Source organism: Papio anubis, chromosome 3, assembly GCF_008728515.1.
Source record: "Papio anubis isolate 15944 chromosome 3, Panubis1.0, whole genome shotgun sequence".
Lineage (NCBI taxonomy): Eukaryota > Metazoa > Chordata > Mammalia > Primates > Cercopithecidae > Papio > Papio anubis.
Genome location: NC_044978.1, coordinates 100,122,777 through 100,138,538, shown reverse-complemented (window position 1 = coordinate 100,138,538; position 15,762 = coordinate 100,122,777). Strand labels below are relative to the sequence as shown.

At 43.0% G+C, this 15,762-nt stretch overlaps 1 protein-coding gene across 2 annotated transcripts in view; it reads right to left on the bottom strand.

The window, feature by feature from the left end:
- CEP135 (centrosomal protein 135) overlaps positions 1-15,762 on the bottom strand; it is a 109,176-nt gene that overhangs the window by 82,768 nt on the left and 10,646 nt on the right. Inside the window, exon 1 of one of the 2 annotated variants that reach the window (XM_031664464.1) lies at positions 1,244-1,446. The exons of the other annotated variant lie outside the window; for it this stretch is intronic. The gene's annotated coding sequence lies outside the window, so the exon portion shown is untranslated. Of the gene's footprint in view, positions 1-1,243; positions 1,447-15,762 lie in introns of those variants that run through there. 2 annotated transcript variants of the gene reach the window in all.

Sequence of the window (15,762 nt, the reverse complement as noted above, 5' to 3'; positions counted from 1 at the left end):
CGGGGCCACAAAGTAGGTGGGCAGTCATCAGAGACCAGGTCTCCCGAGTCCTGGTCCAGCACTCTGGTTTCTGTACCATGCTTCCTCAACTTACCAAATCATTTCTAAATCAGTCACTCTCCTTGGTGACTCCTTTCTGTATATCTTTCTCTTTGCTCTTGTTAACTTTTCTTGAATCGCTTCCTAATGGATTTCCTAGGTTCCTTCCACAAGAGACACCTAAGTGATGCAGGGTTTTTAGGGAAATTCCTGCAGACATCAGAAATAGACCTGACAAATCCAGGTGTATTGCTAGCAAGGTGTAAACTTAAAGGGGTGCACCACTCAAAACATTTCCCCTCTTTGCTACCAACTCCAGTTACCCAGAGATAATACCTCCTCACATCCTGCTTTGGAGGGGAGGGAATGAGAATGAATACGAATCAATAAATCATGGGCAGGGCCTCAATACACAGGACAGATTAAAATCCTCCCAGACAGAAACATGTTAGGCCATCCCCACCCATGAACTGTTGCCTTCCCCGCCTTCCCCCGTAACCCCCATCCAAATATGGCGGCTATACTCTAAGTTTCTAGCAAAGCAACATAAAAGGTTCGGTTTGGGAGTCACCCATACATATATGTGTAGAAGTATCTGGGGGTTGGCGTTTGAAAACCAGTACATTTAATGCTCTATGTACATGTGCACAGGGGTTAAAAAAACAAAACCGCAAACAACAAAGAAACCCGTTAGCTGTGGTTATCTCGGAGTCCCTTCGTATTGAACTCAAAGTAGTAAAGGCTGGAAAGCAGTGGAGAGGCTTCAAAGGAGCTGGGTGAAGGTTAATTAAAGGCTGTCGTCCTACGCTTTGGGACATTTTTGTTACAAAGAGCATGGATGATTGTGACACTGAGACGGCATTTTAATGTTTAAATCGAACCATTGGTCAACAGCAAGCCTGTCTGCACGGCCTACACTGACGCTCCGTGACAAGTCGGCCCAAGCTCTCCTCCGGCCAATCTCCAGTTTGCAACTTTACCGTCGGGTGTTGACAGGAAGGAGGTGTGGGGGCGGGGTGGGTGGGAAGAGTCCCCGCACCCCTCCCCACCCGGTCCCACCCGGTCCGACCCGGCCCGGCCTCACTTCCTCCCGCGGCCGCGCGACCTCCCGACAGCTCCCGAGCCCGGCCCCCGGGTACCGCCCAGAAGGCGAAGGCACCACCACCGCCGCAGCTGGACCCCTCGCTCCCACGGCCGGACTCACCGGCAGCTTCAGCCGCATTGCCCTCGGGCCTCGATTTCCCCCACTAGCTCCTTCCCCCCAAGCACGGGCTCCGGTGCTAGGGCAGTTTGAAAATGGCGCGGAGGGACTATCCGGGCCGACACGGAGGAGGCGCCGCGGTTGCCCCGGTAACGGGAGCGGCGGACGGTGCGCGGCTCGCGGCGGGGACGCGCTTGGAGATGGCGGCGCCCCAGTGCCCGGAAATGCAACGGCCCGAACAGCGCGAGGCCACGGCGCCCCCTGGAGGTCGGCGCCCGCGGCCGTCAAATGCCAAACCTCAGCTAGTGCCTGAGCTGGCATCCTCTTCCTCCTGTCGGCGGGAGGTTTGGATCACCTACTGCGTATGCGGCAAAAACGCCGCCCCAGTACCGGACCCTGCAGCGGAGTAGTCTTCACTTGCAAGGTGAACGCCTGCTCACCACGTAATCCCCAAACGCAGATAACACGTTGTCTCTGCAATTTTTCCTGACAACCACCCAATGCAATTAATTGTCCCACAATAGTATCTCCCTGAGGCGCTGTGTAGATCCATGGAATTCATCCATCAAAATACAATCATTTGTTGATCTGTCTCTCCCTGCCGCCACCAACTGTGAATTCCTTGAGTCGGAGACTATTTTACTCAGCAAAACATTTGTGAGTGAGTGGAATTAAATTGAAATAAACTGTTACAGTCCACTCCCAGATGGAAAACACATAGTAAAATCCTAGAATTCCATTTCTCCCCTGAAAATTTCCCAGACGATCAGAGGGAGTTTCATTCTTTACTGTTTACTTTTCTCCCAAATAGGCCTTCTGAGGGAGCAGAATAGGGAAGGAAGTCAGAAGACTGACCAGCTCATACATATGGAATGCATATCGTACATACACTTAAAATCATGGCAAACTCACGCAGGCGCACTAAGAGAGAAAAACAACAAGAAAACGGATATGACAATTATAGGAAATCCCCTCCCTAGAGTTAAGGAAGAGTAGGAAGTGGGCATAAAAGAACAAAGGCTATTTTAATCCAGGGCTGATACCACTTGAAAATCAGCCCGTTCCTCTCTCTGGAACATTCTTGGCTTAATAAATTTTGTGGAGTGGTTATTTGTGAGTCTCATCCAATTCTTTGTTCACAGCACCAAGAACCTGGAACTCCCAACTTCCAATCTGGTAACATATTTTGGTGAGCCAGCCAGTAGGTAAGCCCAAAAGAACTGGGACTTTTTATTTTCTTTCCTTTTTGCTTCAGCTCTTTCACTTTGATTTAAAGCTGCCTTTTGCTGGCACAGATTGGGCAGTTAAGAGCCAAAAAGGCACCGGCCACTTGAAGACTCCCATTGTTGTGGGAAAGCAGAGGATCAGAGAGACCAATGGGTGGAGCAGGAAGACTTTATTAAGGTGTGCACTGGCTCAGTGGATTTGCATCCAAAAAGCTGAGCCCTGAACAAAGACAGAGCTTGGCTTATATAGGCTAAACTACAGAAGCAGAACCAAGGCAGTAAATCATACAGTGACAGGTTTAGTAATGTATAGCATAACTGCTGACTTCGCATAACTTGTGGCTTTGTTTAGCTCGTGGCCTTGCAGCTGTGTCAAAAGAAAAACAGGAACCTACAAATCTTGCTAAACACAGGCAAAAATAGTCATAATTAATGGTCTAAAGAAAGAGAAACAGTAAAGGAATTTGTTTTTCTTAACCATTGCTCGGGGGTGTTTGGAGCTCATTCCTGGCTTCTTAGACTAGGTCACCATGACTTTCCTATAGCCTTGCTTGTTACTATTCTTAGAATGAGTAAATGCAGTACAAAACTTACTTCTTTCTTTAAATTCCTGCCTCAACGTGACAGGATAACCTGATTGGGGAATGGAACAGATAAGTCCCACCAGGTACAAGATCAATCCCTGCAACAGTGAGATGCATGTTTGTGCGGCTATAATTATTACATTATTTGCTGCTTGTTTTTTTTTGTTTTTTGTTTATTTGTTTGTTTTTGAGATGGCGTCTCACTCTGTCGCCCAGGCTGGAGTGCAGTGGTGTGATCTCGGCTCACTGCAAACTTTGCCTCCTGGGATCAAGCAATTCTCTTGCCTTAGCCTCCTGAGTAGCTGGGATTACAGGCGCCCGCCACCAAGCCTGGCTAATTTTTGTATTTTTAGTAGAGACAGGGTTTCACCATGTTGGCCAGGCTAGTCTCGAACTCCTGACCTCAGGTGATCCGCCCACCTCGGCCTCCCAAAGTGCTGGTATTTACAGGTATGAGCTACCATGCCCGGTCAGCCACCATGCCCGGCCTTGCTGTCTGTTTTAATTTTTTTTCTTTTCTTCATTTGTGTTGGGATATCATGTTTAGACCAATTAGAGATATCCCCCAAACCCAAAGGGCCAGGGCAATAGGTAACTGTCTGTGGGAAGCCCAAGGGTTAGCATCAGCCCGAAGATTAGGGCCAACCACCTGGATAATGAGAGTACCCTGCTTCTTCTGTGAGGGATCAGATCTAGATTGGTTTAGTTTAGTACATTTGGTGCTAAAAGAAAACTCCTGGTGGAGATTCTTGGATCGTTGCATAAATTGTGCAGTGGATCCATGGGGAAATTGCTGTGCCTGGTTTATCTCATATAGCTAGAGCACACTCTACTACGTTATTGAGAGGCCAGTCTCTAATAACAAATTTAAACTAGGCAGTCTGCAATTCCTTGCCCTTCAAAGTAGAGTTACTACGAAATAGTTAAGGAAACCATTTGGGAAGAAACCCTTTTGGCCAGCTACCGGGATATTAGAAGCCAAAGGTTACACCCAGGAACTAAAGGGAAATTTATCATAGGTGACCAATTATGGCAGGATCCTTCTTCAAATGGCACTGGTGCCCACCTATGGCTAGACACATTTGGCACTCAGAGGACAGGTCCATTTGGGGGATGCCCCAATGGACCAAAATTACAGTCCAGATCCTTCAGTAGGGGACACCCTTAAGGGAGACTCTAGATGTAAACTCATGACCTATGAGACTCCCTTCTTCTTTTCCACAGATTAGTCATGGGAAACACTCCGTCAGTCCTGTCTGACTCCCCTCTTGGCTGCATCTTCAATCATTGCAATCAGTTTGACCCTGAAAACCTGTGAAAGAAATGCCTAATATTTTATTGTAACACCTTTTGGCCTCAATTTCAGCTAGGGAGTCAAGAGCAATGGCCAGTCAATGGAGTCTCAATTATGACACCATCCTCCAATTAGATCTATTTTGTAAGAGACAAGGCAAATGGTCAGAAATACCATATGTGCAAGCCTTCATGGCCCTATACTAAAAGCCTACCATTTTCAAAGCCCCCAACACTTCTCCACAGAAAGAAACTCCTAAAACTAAGCTGGATACTGTAGATAACTCCCTCTTGCAAGGAGTACATATGTATCAGGGTGAACAACAGCCACCTTCCTATAATCCAGGTCCAAGTCCACTCAAAGCTTCAAAAGAAGGACAAGAGTCATGGGTCCTAGCGAGCCCTCCCCATACTAGCTTAGGAACACCATATTCAATGACACCACCTGCCCTGCTACGTCTCAGAGAGGTGGCAGGAACTGAGGGTCCCATCAGGGTACAGGTCCCCTTCTTAATTACTGGTATCCAACAATGTAAGGAAAAACTGGGCAGTTACTCAGAAATTTGTTGATGGGTTCCAGACTTTGACTTTGGCTTTCAACCTTTCTTGGAGAAACATGCAATTCATTTTGGCCACCTGTTACATACCTCTGGAAAAGGAATGAATTTTTGAGGCTGCTCGCCAGGACACTGATGAACATTTTGCATGTAGCCTGCAGGGCAAGACAGACCAGGAGCAGATACAGTCCGTACTACTGAACCCAACTGGAAATATAATACCCCCATGAGAATGAATAATCAAACTAAATTTCTTGAGGCACCACTGAGGGGAATGAAAAAAGGGGTAACAAAGACAGTAAACTATGATAAGTTTAGGGAGATCACTCAGGGGAAAGAAGAGAATCCAGCCATGTTTTATAGTAGACTAGAAGAAGCCTTTAAAATATATACAAACTTAGATCCTGCTTCTCCTGAAGGCAAGATATTAATGGCACAACATTTCATTAGTCAGTCTACCCCAGACATTAGACATAAGCTCCAGAAGCTGCAAATGGGGCCACAGACAAAACCAGTTCCTTGACTCCACCTTTATGGTGTACAGCAATCATGAACTGGAGGAAGGGAAAGGGGAACAGAATTTAAAAAACCCCGCAAGCCAGAATTATGGCAGCCATCATTAGTGATGCCCTGAATGCCCAAAGAGCATCCAAGGGAAACACAAAGGGCTAAAAAGATAATGCTAGCAAAGGGTCTTCCTTCAAGTGCAAAAAAAGATGGGCACTGGGCAAAGGACCATACTAAGCCCCCACTGGGCCCCTGCCATCAATGTGAAGGCACCAGTCATGACCCTTGGCACTGGCCAATTGACTGCCCCTGCTCCCACTGAGGGGCTCGGTCAGTCAAAACTCTGGCAGTGTAAAAGGAGGAGTTAGATGAAGACTGAAGTGGCCTGGGGTCTTTCTCACTGTCCCTGTCCGGGAACATCATCATTACTATTGAGGAGCCCTGGGTAACTCTGGACATCATGGGCACCCAAATTTAGTTTCTTTTTGATACAGAGGCAAATTACTCTGTCCTTACTGCTTATGCAGGAAAACTTTCCTCCCAGTCCATGAATGTTATGGGAATGGAGGGGAAGCCAAAAATGAGATGCTTTGCTCCTCCTTTAACTTGTCAATTTGAGAAGCAAATTTTCCAGTAGGAGTTTCTAGTAATATCAAGCTGCCCAGCCCTCTTGTTGGGGGCAGATATCATGGTTAAAACAGGTGAATTACTACAATATAAACACTGCCCAGCAGGACTGATGACGGTTGGGGAAATAAACAGTGTCCTAGACCCCATTAACAAACAGGTCAACCTACTAGCTTGGTGTACTGGGAAACCAGGGAACACCAAAATGGCAAAGCCAGTCAAAATACAGCTTTATAAGACTCCAGCTATTTTCCCAACCAAAAGTCATATCCAATCAAGCTGGAGGCCCATAATTCGGGAATTGCTAACTCATGAACTTTTAAAGCCTTGCAAATTCACCTTGTAATACTCCCATTTTATCCATCTTAAAAACTTCAGGGGAGGCCGGGCGCGGTGGCTCAAGCCTGTAATCCCAGCACTTTGGGAGGCCGAGACGGGCGGATCACGAGGTCAGGAGATCGAGACCATCCTGGCTAACACGGTGAAACCCCGTCTCTACTAAAAATACAAGAAAATTAGCCAGGCGAGGTGGTGGGCGCCTGTAGTCCCAGCTACTTGGGAGGCTGAGGCAGGAGAATGGGGTGAACCCGGGGGGGCGGAGCTTGCAGTGAGCCGAGATCGCGCCACTGCAGTCCAGCCTGGGGCACAGAGCAAGACTCCGTCTCAAAAAAAAAAAAAAAAAAACTTCAGGGGAATATCAGCTAGTACAAGATCTCAGATTCTAATCAATGAAGCTGTTATCCCTATCCATCCATTGGTGGCAGATCCATACACGGTCTCGGCTCAGGTGCCATGGGATGCAAAATGGTTCTTGGTCCTAAAACTGAAAGATGCTTTCTTTTCCATTCCTCTGGCCCCAGAGTCTCAACATCTTTTTGCCTTTGAATGGCAAAATCCAGATACCAAAGAAAAACAATACACTTGGACAGTGCTCCCTCAGGGCTTTTGGGATAGCACCCATTTCTTTGCTCAAACCCTGTAAAGGGATCTAAGAGATTTATTATTGGAAAATGGAAACATACTTCAATATATAGATGACCTTCTTGTGTGTAGCCCAACCCAGGAAGCATCTGACTAAAATACTGTAAAAGTTTTGAATTTCCTGGCAGACAGGGGATACAAAATGTCAAAGAAAAAAGTTGAAATCACCCTCCAACAAGTCCAGTATATGGGTTATATGCTAAACCCTTGGGCCCAGCGGATATCCCCAGAACAGCTATAAGTCATATGCAGTCTGGACCCCCTTATACCAAACAACAGCTCTGTTCCCTTTTAGGAATAGTGGGATTCTGCAGGATATGGGTATCAATTTTTGGGCTCATAGCAAAACCCCTTTATGAAGCAACAAGGGGGTCATAAAATGAGTTAGTAGAATGGATGGACTTCAGAAGTGAGGAAAGCCTTTGTCAAGTTAAAACAGGCATTTGGTCAAGCCCCCATTCTTGGCATCCCAAACCTCACTAAGCCCTTTTCCTTGTATGTAGCAGAAAAGAAGGGCAGAAAAGAAGGGCACAGCTATAGGTGTGCTAACCCAAAAATTGGGTTCAAAACCAGACCAACTGCCTATTTTTCCAAGAAATTGAACATGTGACCTTTGGGTGGCCAAGCTGCCTGTAAGCAATAACAGTTACTGCTATTTTAGTGGAAGAAGACACTAAAATCACCCTAGGTCAACCACTGGAAGTTTTAACATCACATCAGGTGAACTCAGTCTTGGAAATAAAAGGGTATATTTGGATAATGAGGAAAAGGTTAACCAAGTACCAGGCTATACTCCTAGACAATCCAGAAGTAATTCTTAAAACCTGTAATACTCTGAATCCAGCTCCATTGCTGCCCACAGGCCCAATAATTGGTCATTCATGTGAGCAGGTCATCACACATACATATTTAAGCCGACCTGATTTAAAAGATTGGCCACTCCCAGACTCAGAGGATGACTGGTTCACAGATGGCAGCAGTTTTGTGTCAAATGGGAAATGCCAGGCTGGATATACAATAGTAAATGACAACACCATCACTGAAGTCCAACTGCTGTCCCCAGGGCATGTCAGCACAAAAAGCTGAAATAATTGCTCTTATCTGAGTCCTGATATTGGGGAAAGGAAAAAAGCAGAATATCTATACAGACTCCAAATACGCATTTCTTGTGGTTAAGGCTCATGCTGCGATTTGGAAAGAAAAAGGACTACTAACTAGGAACCACTCACCCACAGAGCATGGGCCTGAAATTCTCCAGTTGTTGGAGGCAATACATTTGCCAAAAGCCATGGCTATAATCCCTTGTAGAGGATATCAAAAGGCCTTAGCTCCTACAGCACAAGGGAACAAAAGGTGGACAGGCAAGCAAAAGCAGCGGACCTCAACGTGCAATCTCAAAAAATCTTAGCATTGCTTCCCTTCTGTGATTCCTGAGTAGAACCTGAATACACATCATAGGAGGAATGGGTTATAAGGGAGCAAGGAGGACAGAAACAAGGACCTTGGTGGTATATGGGATCAAAAATACATATCCCTCAAACAGCCCAATGGAAGGTTATTAGAAACCCTGCACAACTCTTTCCAGATGGGGAGAGATGCCATGCTGGCCATGGCAAACAGGGTCTTTATTGGGTCTAACTTAGCCTCAGTAGTTAAGCAGGTCTGTCAAGACTGCTTACTGTGTGCATTTAACAACCCAGGAAACAAAATGCCTCTACTAATGGAACCAGTCCAAAGAAGGGGAACTTACCCTGGGGAAGACTGGCATCTGGACTTTACTCATGAGCCTGCTTGCAGATGATACAAGTTTTTTGCTAATACTGATAGATACCTTTACAGGCTAGGTTGAAGCTTAACCTACTAGAACAGAAAAGGCTAATGAAATTGTAAAAGTCCTTTTAAAATAAATAATTCCACAGTTTGAGTTATCCCGAAGCCTCCAAAGTGATAACGGCCCATCCTTTGCCTCCCAGATAACTCAAGGGGTGGTTAAGGTGTTCAGAATTAAATACTATTTGCGTTCAGCATGGAGACCTCAATCCTCCAGGAAAGTAGAAAGTTTTCCTGGAGGTTTCTACTTTCCTGGAGGTTTCCTGGAGTTTGATAGTGCCCATCAAACTTTAAAATGGGCACTAGCTAAGCTATGCCAGGAAATGTCAGAAACTTTGGTCAGTTTACTACCTATACCCCTTTTGAGATTCCGTAACTCCCCAAGGGCAAAAGTAAAGATGAGCCAATAGGAAATGCTGTATGGGAGACCCTTCTTAAGTAATGATCTAATAACTAATCCAGAAACAGCTGGGCTAATAAAATACCTAATTAATCTGGGATAATTTCAACAAGCATTACAAAGGTTCTGGACTGAAAGGCTTCCCATACCAGGAACTAACCAGCAACCCAAGATTAGGTCAGGAGATAGAATACTTAAAGAGGGGTCACCCACTCAACAGCTACAACCCAATGGAAGGGACCTTTTTCAGTTATAATAACCACACCCTCTGCAATTAATGTGTTAGGATTAAATAGTTGGATACATCTTTCCAGGCTTTCAAACCTGCAATACCTAAAGCTCCAGACCTAGAACCTGAAGCTCCCATCAATTGCTACCCTGGGAACCTGTGGAGGATCTGAAGTACCTGTTTAAAGGGCATCCAAAAGGTAAGTAAATTCCTACTGACTTTGCTGGTGTCTGTGTTTATAGTTACTGTGGGATAAGTAATCCTAGTTATTTATATATATTTGTCATTTAACTGCTTGCTTCCCCCACAAGGGAACCACTTTTTATGTCCATAATCCTATTTTCACCAATATTGGGGGTCCAGCCTCAATACCAAGTGTTTAAACAGATTCAACGGTTAGCCACGCTAACTTAACTTCCTGTTACATTTGTACCTCAGGCTCACTATCAGCTGAAGTTTTACCTTTAGTGTTAGAAGATATAGTCAAGGTCAATGCAAGAGTCACTGTTGCCACCCAGTCAGAAGCTACATATCCCAGTCCAGCTGTGGAAAGCTTATTCCTAACATAAGATCATAAGAAACAAGCCAAATTTAAATTTTACAAATGCCCCAAATCCTGTAAGGGTTTTTCACAACCTGACCTCAGAGAGCCAATTCCCAATTTGTTTCACTTCCCACCGAATGAATGGGACCTTTCTGGGATCCCTAAACAATTGTTTATATGAGGTTGTCCTCAGTTGGACAAATCAAGACAAACATTATAATTCCTCAGAAACAAAAATCAATTCATATCGCAAACTAGGAAAACAAAACCAATTCCTCCTCCTTAAGTATCCTGATCCAAGGTGACCTCAATATACAAGTAATACCAATACTTCCAGTATTTCCACTGGTTGGACCACAGTGTTAATCAACAATTCATCTTTGCCTCTAGCTCAAGCTTTGGCTTGGGGGGTCCAAAGATCATTCGTAAAATTCCACCCCAGTTTATTTTTCCACTCTAGGCTTAATGAACAACTTGCTGTGGCTGGAATACTTTTATGGGAACAACTCACTGGAACTTCCTCTAGTGGCTCAGACACACCTTTGGAACTAGCATCATGGGATTATGAAGTATCTTTGGACCCTGGGCAAGGGTTGTATTTCATATGTGGAAATTCAGGGTACATGAGTCTTCCGAGTCAATGGAAAGGGACTTGCGGCATCGCTGCTTTACTTCCAAGACTGTTTTATGCAAATGCTAGTACATATAAGACACAGCCATGCATTTGTAAAAAGGGCAGCTCCAGTGGTATTACATCCTTTAGCAACTGCAATAACAGGACTTTTAGGAACCACACTTGGGCCCATTTCTCTTCACTTGTCTTCACAACAAACACAGGCTTTGGCAGAAATTATAGCAGCTATCCAAGAACAACGACATATAGATTCCCTGGCAGGCATTGTCTTACAAAACAGGAGGGGGCTAGATCTCCTCGCAGCTAATCGGAAGGGATGCGTTTTTTTGAAAAGAAGAATGTTGTTTCTATATTAACTCCTCAGGCAAGGTACTGGGACATCTGACTAAGGCAATTAATGTAACCAATTTAAGACCTGCACACAACACCCTAAATTCTGTTTAAATAACTGCAAAAAGTTGGATAGCCCCTTTTACAGGACCTTAACTGTAATTCTTCTGTTGTTCATTTTTGGCCCTTACACTGTAAATTTGCTAACCAGATTTATTTCTTCCTGTTTAGAGTCTACCAAGCTACAAATGGCTGTATTGCCTGAAGCCCCATATATCATCATACAAGAAATAAGTCCAGACTTCATAATTTCCCCCTGGATAGAGCAGGGTGAGAGTTCTGTGGTCCCCCGTTAGGTAGGGTCAACAGTCCTACTCAGCCGGAAGCAGCTATAGAAGAAAGAACTTCGACCCTCAGCAAGCTATAGAGATTTATGGGGATCACATCTCTCAGAGGGAACTGAGGCAGGAGAATAGGGAAGGAAGTCAGAAAATCAACCAGCAGCCCGTTCTCAGCAAAACAAGCATAAGGCACCATCTGATAAGGAAGCTGAAGCAATGAACCAGTGCTTTCTGCAGTAAACAAATCTGGTATGAACTGGAACAGGAGAGTCACTGAAAGAAGAGCATGCGCATTAGGGGCAAAATGTGTCCTCAGGATAACCTTTTATTATAATAAGTTACTTAAAGCCCATACATATGGAATGCATATCATACATATGCTTAAAATTATGGAATGGCAAGCACACACAGGCACACTGAGAGAGAAAAACAACAAGAAAACTGATACGTCAATTATAGGCAACCTCCTCCCTAAAAGTTAAGCAAGAGTAGTAAGGGGGTATAAAAGAACAAAGGCTGTGTTAACCCAGGGCTAATACCACTCGCAGATCAGCCTGTTCCTCTCTCTGGAACATTCTTTGCTGAATAAATCTTGTGGTGTCATTATTTGTGTGTCTCCTCCAATTCTTTGTTTGCAACACCAAGAACCTGGAACTCCAACTTCCAATCTGGTAACACTTTCACTCTAAAAATGTGCTTATTCTTTGTATATCATGTAACTGCTCTATTGGTTGTACCCATGCATATATTAATGTTTCCACTTTTTATGCCTCCCCTGTTTTTCCCATGCCTTAATGAGTTGTTTTATGGAATTTCTATGAGGCAATGAGTTGAGTTCTATAGACTTTTGTACATCTTGCACATGTACAATTTAACACTTTTTTGTGAACAACAGATATCTTTTTTGAAAAGAGGTAGTCTTGCCAAGACAATCCTAAGCCAAAAGAGCAAAGCTGGAGGCATCATGCTACCTGACTTCAAACTATACTACAAGGCTACAGTAACCAAAACATCATGGTACTGGTACCAAAACAGAGATATAGACCAATGGAACAGAACAGAGCCCTCAGAAATAATACCACACATCTACAGCCATCTAATCTCTTGACAACCTGACAAAACAAGAAATGGGGAAAGGATTCCCTATTTAATAAATGGTGCTGGGAAAATTGGCTAGCCATAAGTAGAAAAAAACTGAAACTGTATCCTTCCTTTACCCTTACATACTCTAAAATTAATTCAAGATGGATAGAGACTTAAATGTTAGACCTAAAAAACCATAAAACCCTAGAAGAAACCTAGGTAATACCATTCAGGGCATAGGCATGGGCAAAGACTTCATGTCTAAAACACCAAAAAGCAATGGCAACAAAAGCCAAAATTGACAAATGGGATGTGTAATTAAACTAGTTATTTTGCACAAAGCAAAAGAAACTACCATCAGACTGATCAGGCAACCTACAGAATGGGAGAGTAGTAAATTTTTGCAATCTACTCATCTGACAGTTATTGGTCATCCAGAACCCCAAGAACTCAAACAAATTTACAAGAAAAAAAAAACATCGTAAGTGGGCAAAGGATATGAACAGATTTCTCACATTTACATTAAATAACAGACATGTGAAAAATGCTCATCATCACTCACCATCAGAGAAATGCAACCAAAACCACAATGAGATACCATCTCACACCAGTTAGAATGGCAATCATTAAAAAGTCAGGAAAACAACAGGTGCTGGGAGCATCGGGCAGCTTTCAGGAACATTCCCTTTACACTGTTGGTGGGATTCGTAAACTAGTTCAACCATTGTGGAAAACAGTGTGGCAATTCTCAAGGATCTAGGAACTAGAAATACCATTTGACCCAGCCATCCATTACTGTGATATACCCAAAGGATTATTATAAATCATGCTACTATAAAGACATGCACATGTTTGCCGCTATTCAAAGTATAAAAGACTTGGAATCAACCCAAATGTCCATCAGTGATAGACTGGATTAAGAAAATGTGGCAAATATACACCATGGAATACTATGCAGCCACATAAAAGGGATGAGTTCGTGGTCCTAGGACATGGATGCAGCTGGAAACCATCATTCTCAAGCAAACTATCGCAAGAACAGAAACCAAACACCACATGTTCCTTCACCTCATAGGTGGGAATTGAACAATGAGATCAGTTGGACAATGAAAGGGGAATACACCATGCATGGGAAGGATAGCATTAGGAGATATACCTAATGTAAATGACGAGTTAATGGGTGCAGCACACCAACATGGCACATGTATATGTATGTAACAAACCTGCACATTGTGCACATGTACCCTAGAACTTAAAGTATAATAAATAAATAAATACAAAAGGAAAAGAGGTAGTCATAAATAGATTAATATCATAGCAAAATGGCTGTGCAACCGCCATCCAGTCAAGATTACTCTTTAGCTTCCCTTTGCCCCAAACACATACCAATTAGAAAATGTAAAAATGAAACCCAAAAAAGAAAAAAAGGTGAGTAGGACAAAAGGCATTAGTGAGCTTTGCTCCAAGTGACATGGAAGACCAGAGTCAGGGTCACTGCTGAACTTAAAGGCCTGAGGTCAGGGTCCCTGAATGTTTTAGGCAGTTCTCACATTGCTATAAAGAAATACCTGAGACTGGGTAATTTATAAAGAAAAGAGGTTTAATTGACTTATTAGCAAACCGAATTCAACGATACATTTAAAAGATGATTATGACAAAATGGCATTTACCCCAGGGATGCAAGGATGGTTCAACATATGCAAATCAATGTGGTACATCACATTAACAGAATGAAGGACAAAAACCATATGATTATTTCACTTGATGATGAAAAAGCATTTGATAAAATTCAAAATCCCTTCATGATAAAATTCAATATCCCTCAAAGGGCCAGGCACAGTGGCTCACACCTGTAATCCCAGCACTTTGGGAGGCTGAGGTGGGCAGATTGCTTGAGCCCAAGAGTTGGAGACCAGCCTGGACAACAAGGTGAAATCCCATCTCTACAAAAAAATACAAAAGTTAGCCAGGCGTGGTGGTACACACTTGTAGTCCCAGCTACTTAGGAAACTGAGGTTGGAGGATTGCCTCAGCCTGGGAGGTCGAGGCTTCAGTGAGGAGATTACACCACTGCATTCCAGCCTGGGCAATGAAGTAAGACCCTTTCTCAAAAAAGAATCTCAAAAAACTGGGTATAGAAGGAACTACCTCTATGTAATAAAAGCCACAGCTTGCATCATACTAAAAGAGAGAAAACCGAAAACCTTTCCTGTAAGATCTAGAACATGACAGGGATGCCAACTTTCACCACTGTTGTTCAACATAGTGCTGGAAGTCTTAGCTAGAGAATTTCAGAGAAGAGAACAAAATAAAGAGCATTCAAATTGGAAATGAAGAGGTCAAATTATCCTTGTTTGCAGATAATACGATCTTATATTTGGAAAAACCTAAAGACTCCACCAAAACATTATTAGAACTGATAAATTCAGTAAAGTTGTGCAATAAAAATCAACTTATGAAAATCAGTAGCATTTTCATATGCCAACAGTGAACAATCTAAAAAAGAATTTTAAAAGTTATCCCACTTACAATAGCTACAGATAAAATTAGATACCTAGGAATTACCTTAACCAAAGAAGTGAAAGATCTCTACAATTAAAACTTAGAACATATTATGAAAGAAATTGAAGAGGACACACAAAAATGGAAAGATATTCCATGTTCATGAATTAGAAGAATAAATATTGTTAAAATGTCCATAATACTTAAAGTAATCTACAGATTCAATACAATCCCTGTCAAAATATCAATAACATTCTGCACAGAAATTTTTAAAAATCCTAAAATTTATATGGAACCACAAAAGACCCAGAGTAGCCAAAGCTATCCTGAGCAAAAAGAACAAAACTGGAGGAATCACATTACTTGATTTCAGATAATACTACAGAGGTATAGTAACCAAAATGGCATGGTCCTGGCATAAAAATAGACCAATGGAACAGAATAGAGAATGCAGAAATAAATCCATACATCCAGAGTGAACTCATTTTTGACAAAGGTGCCCATAACATGCACTGGGGAAACGACAGTCTCTTCAGTAAATGGTGCTGGGAAAACTGGATATCCATATGCAGAATGAAACTAGACCACTATCTCTCCTCATATACAAAAATCAAATCAAAATGGATTAAAGACATATCTAACTCCTCAAACTATGAAACTGCTATAAGAAAACATTGGGGAAACTCTCCAGGACATTGAACTAGGCAAAGATTTCTTGAGTAATACTCCAAAAACACAGGCAACCAAAGCAAAAATGTAAAATAGGTTCACATCAAGTTAAAAAACTTATGCACAGCAAAAGAAACAATCGACAAAGAGGCAACCTGCAGAATGGGAGAAAATATTTGCAAACT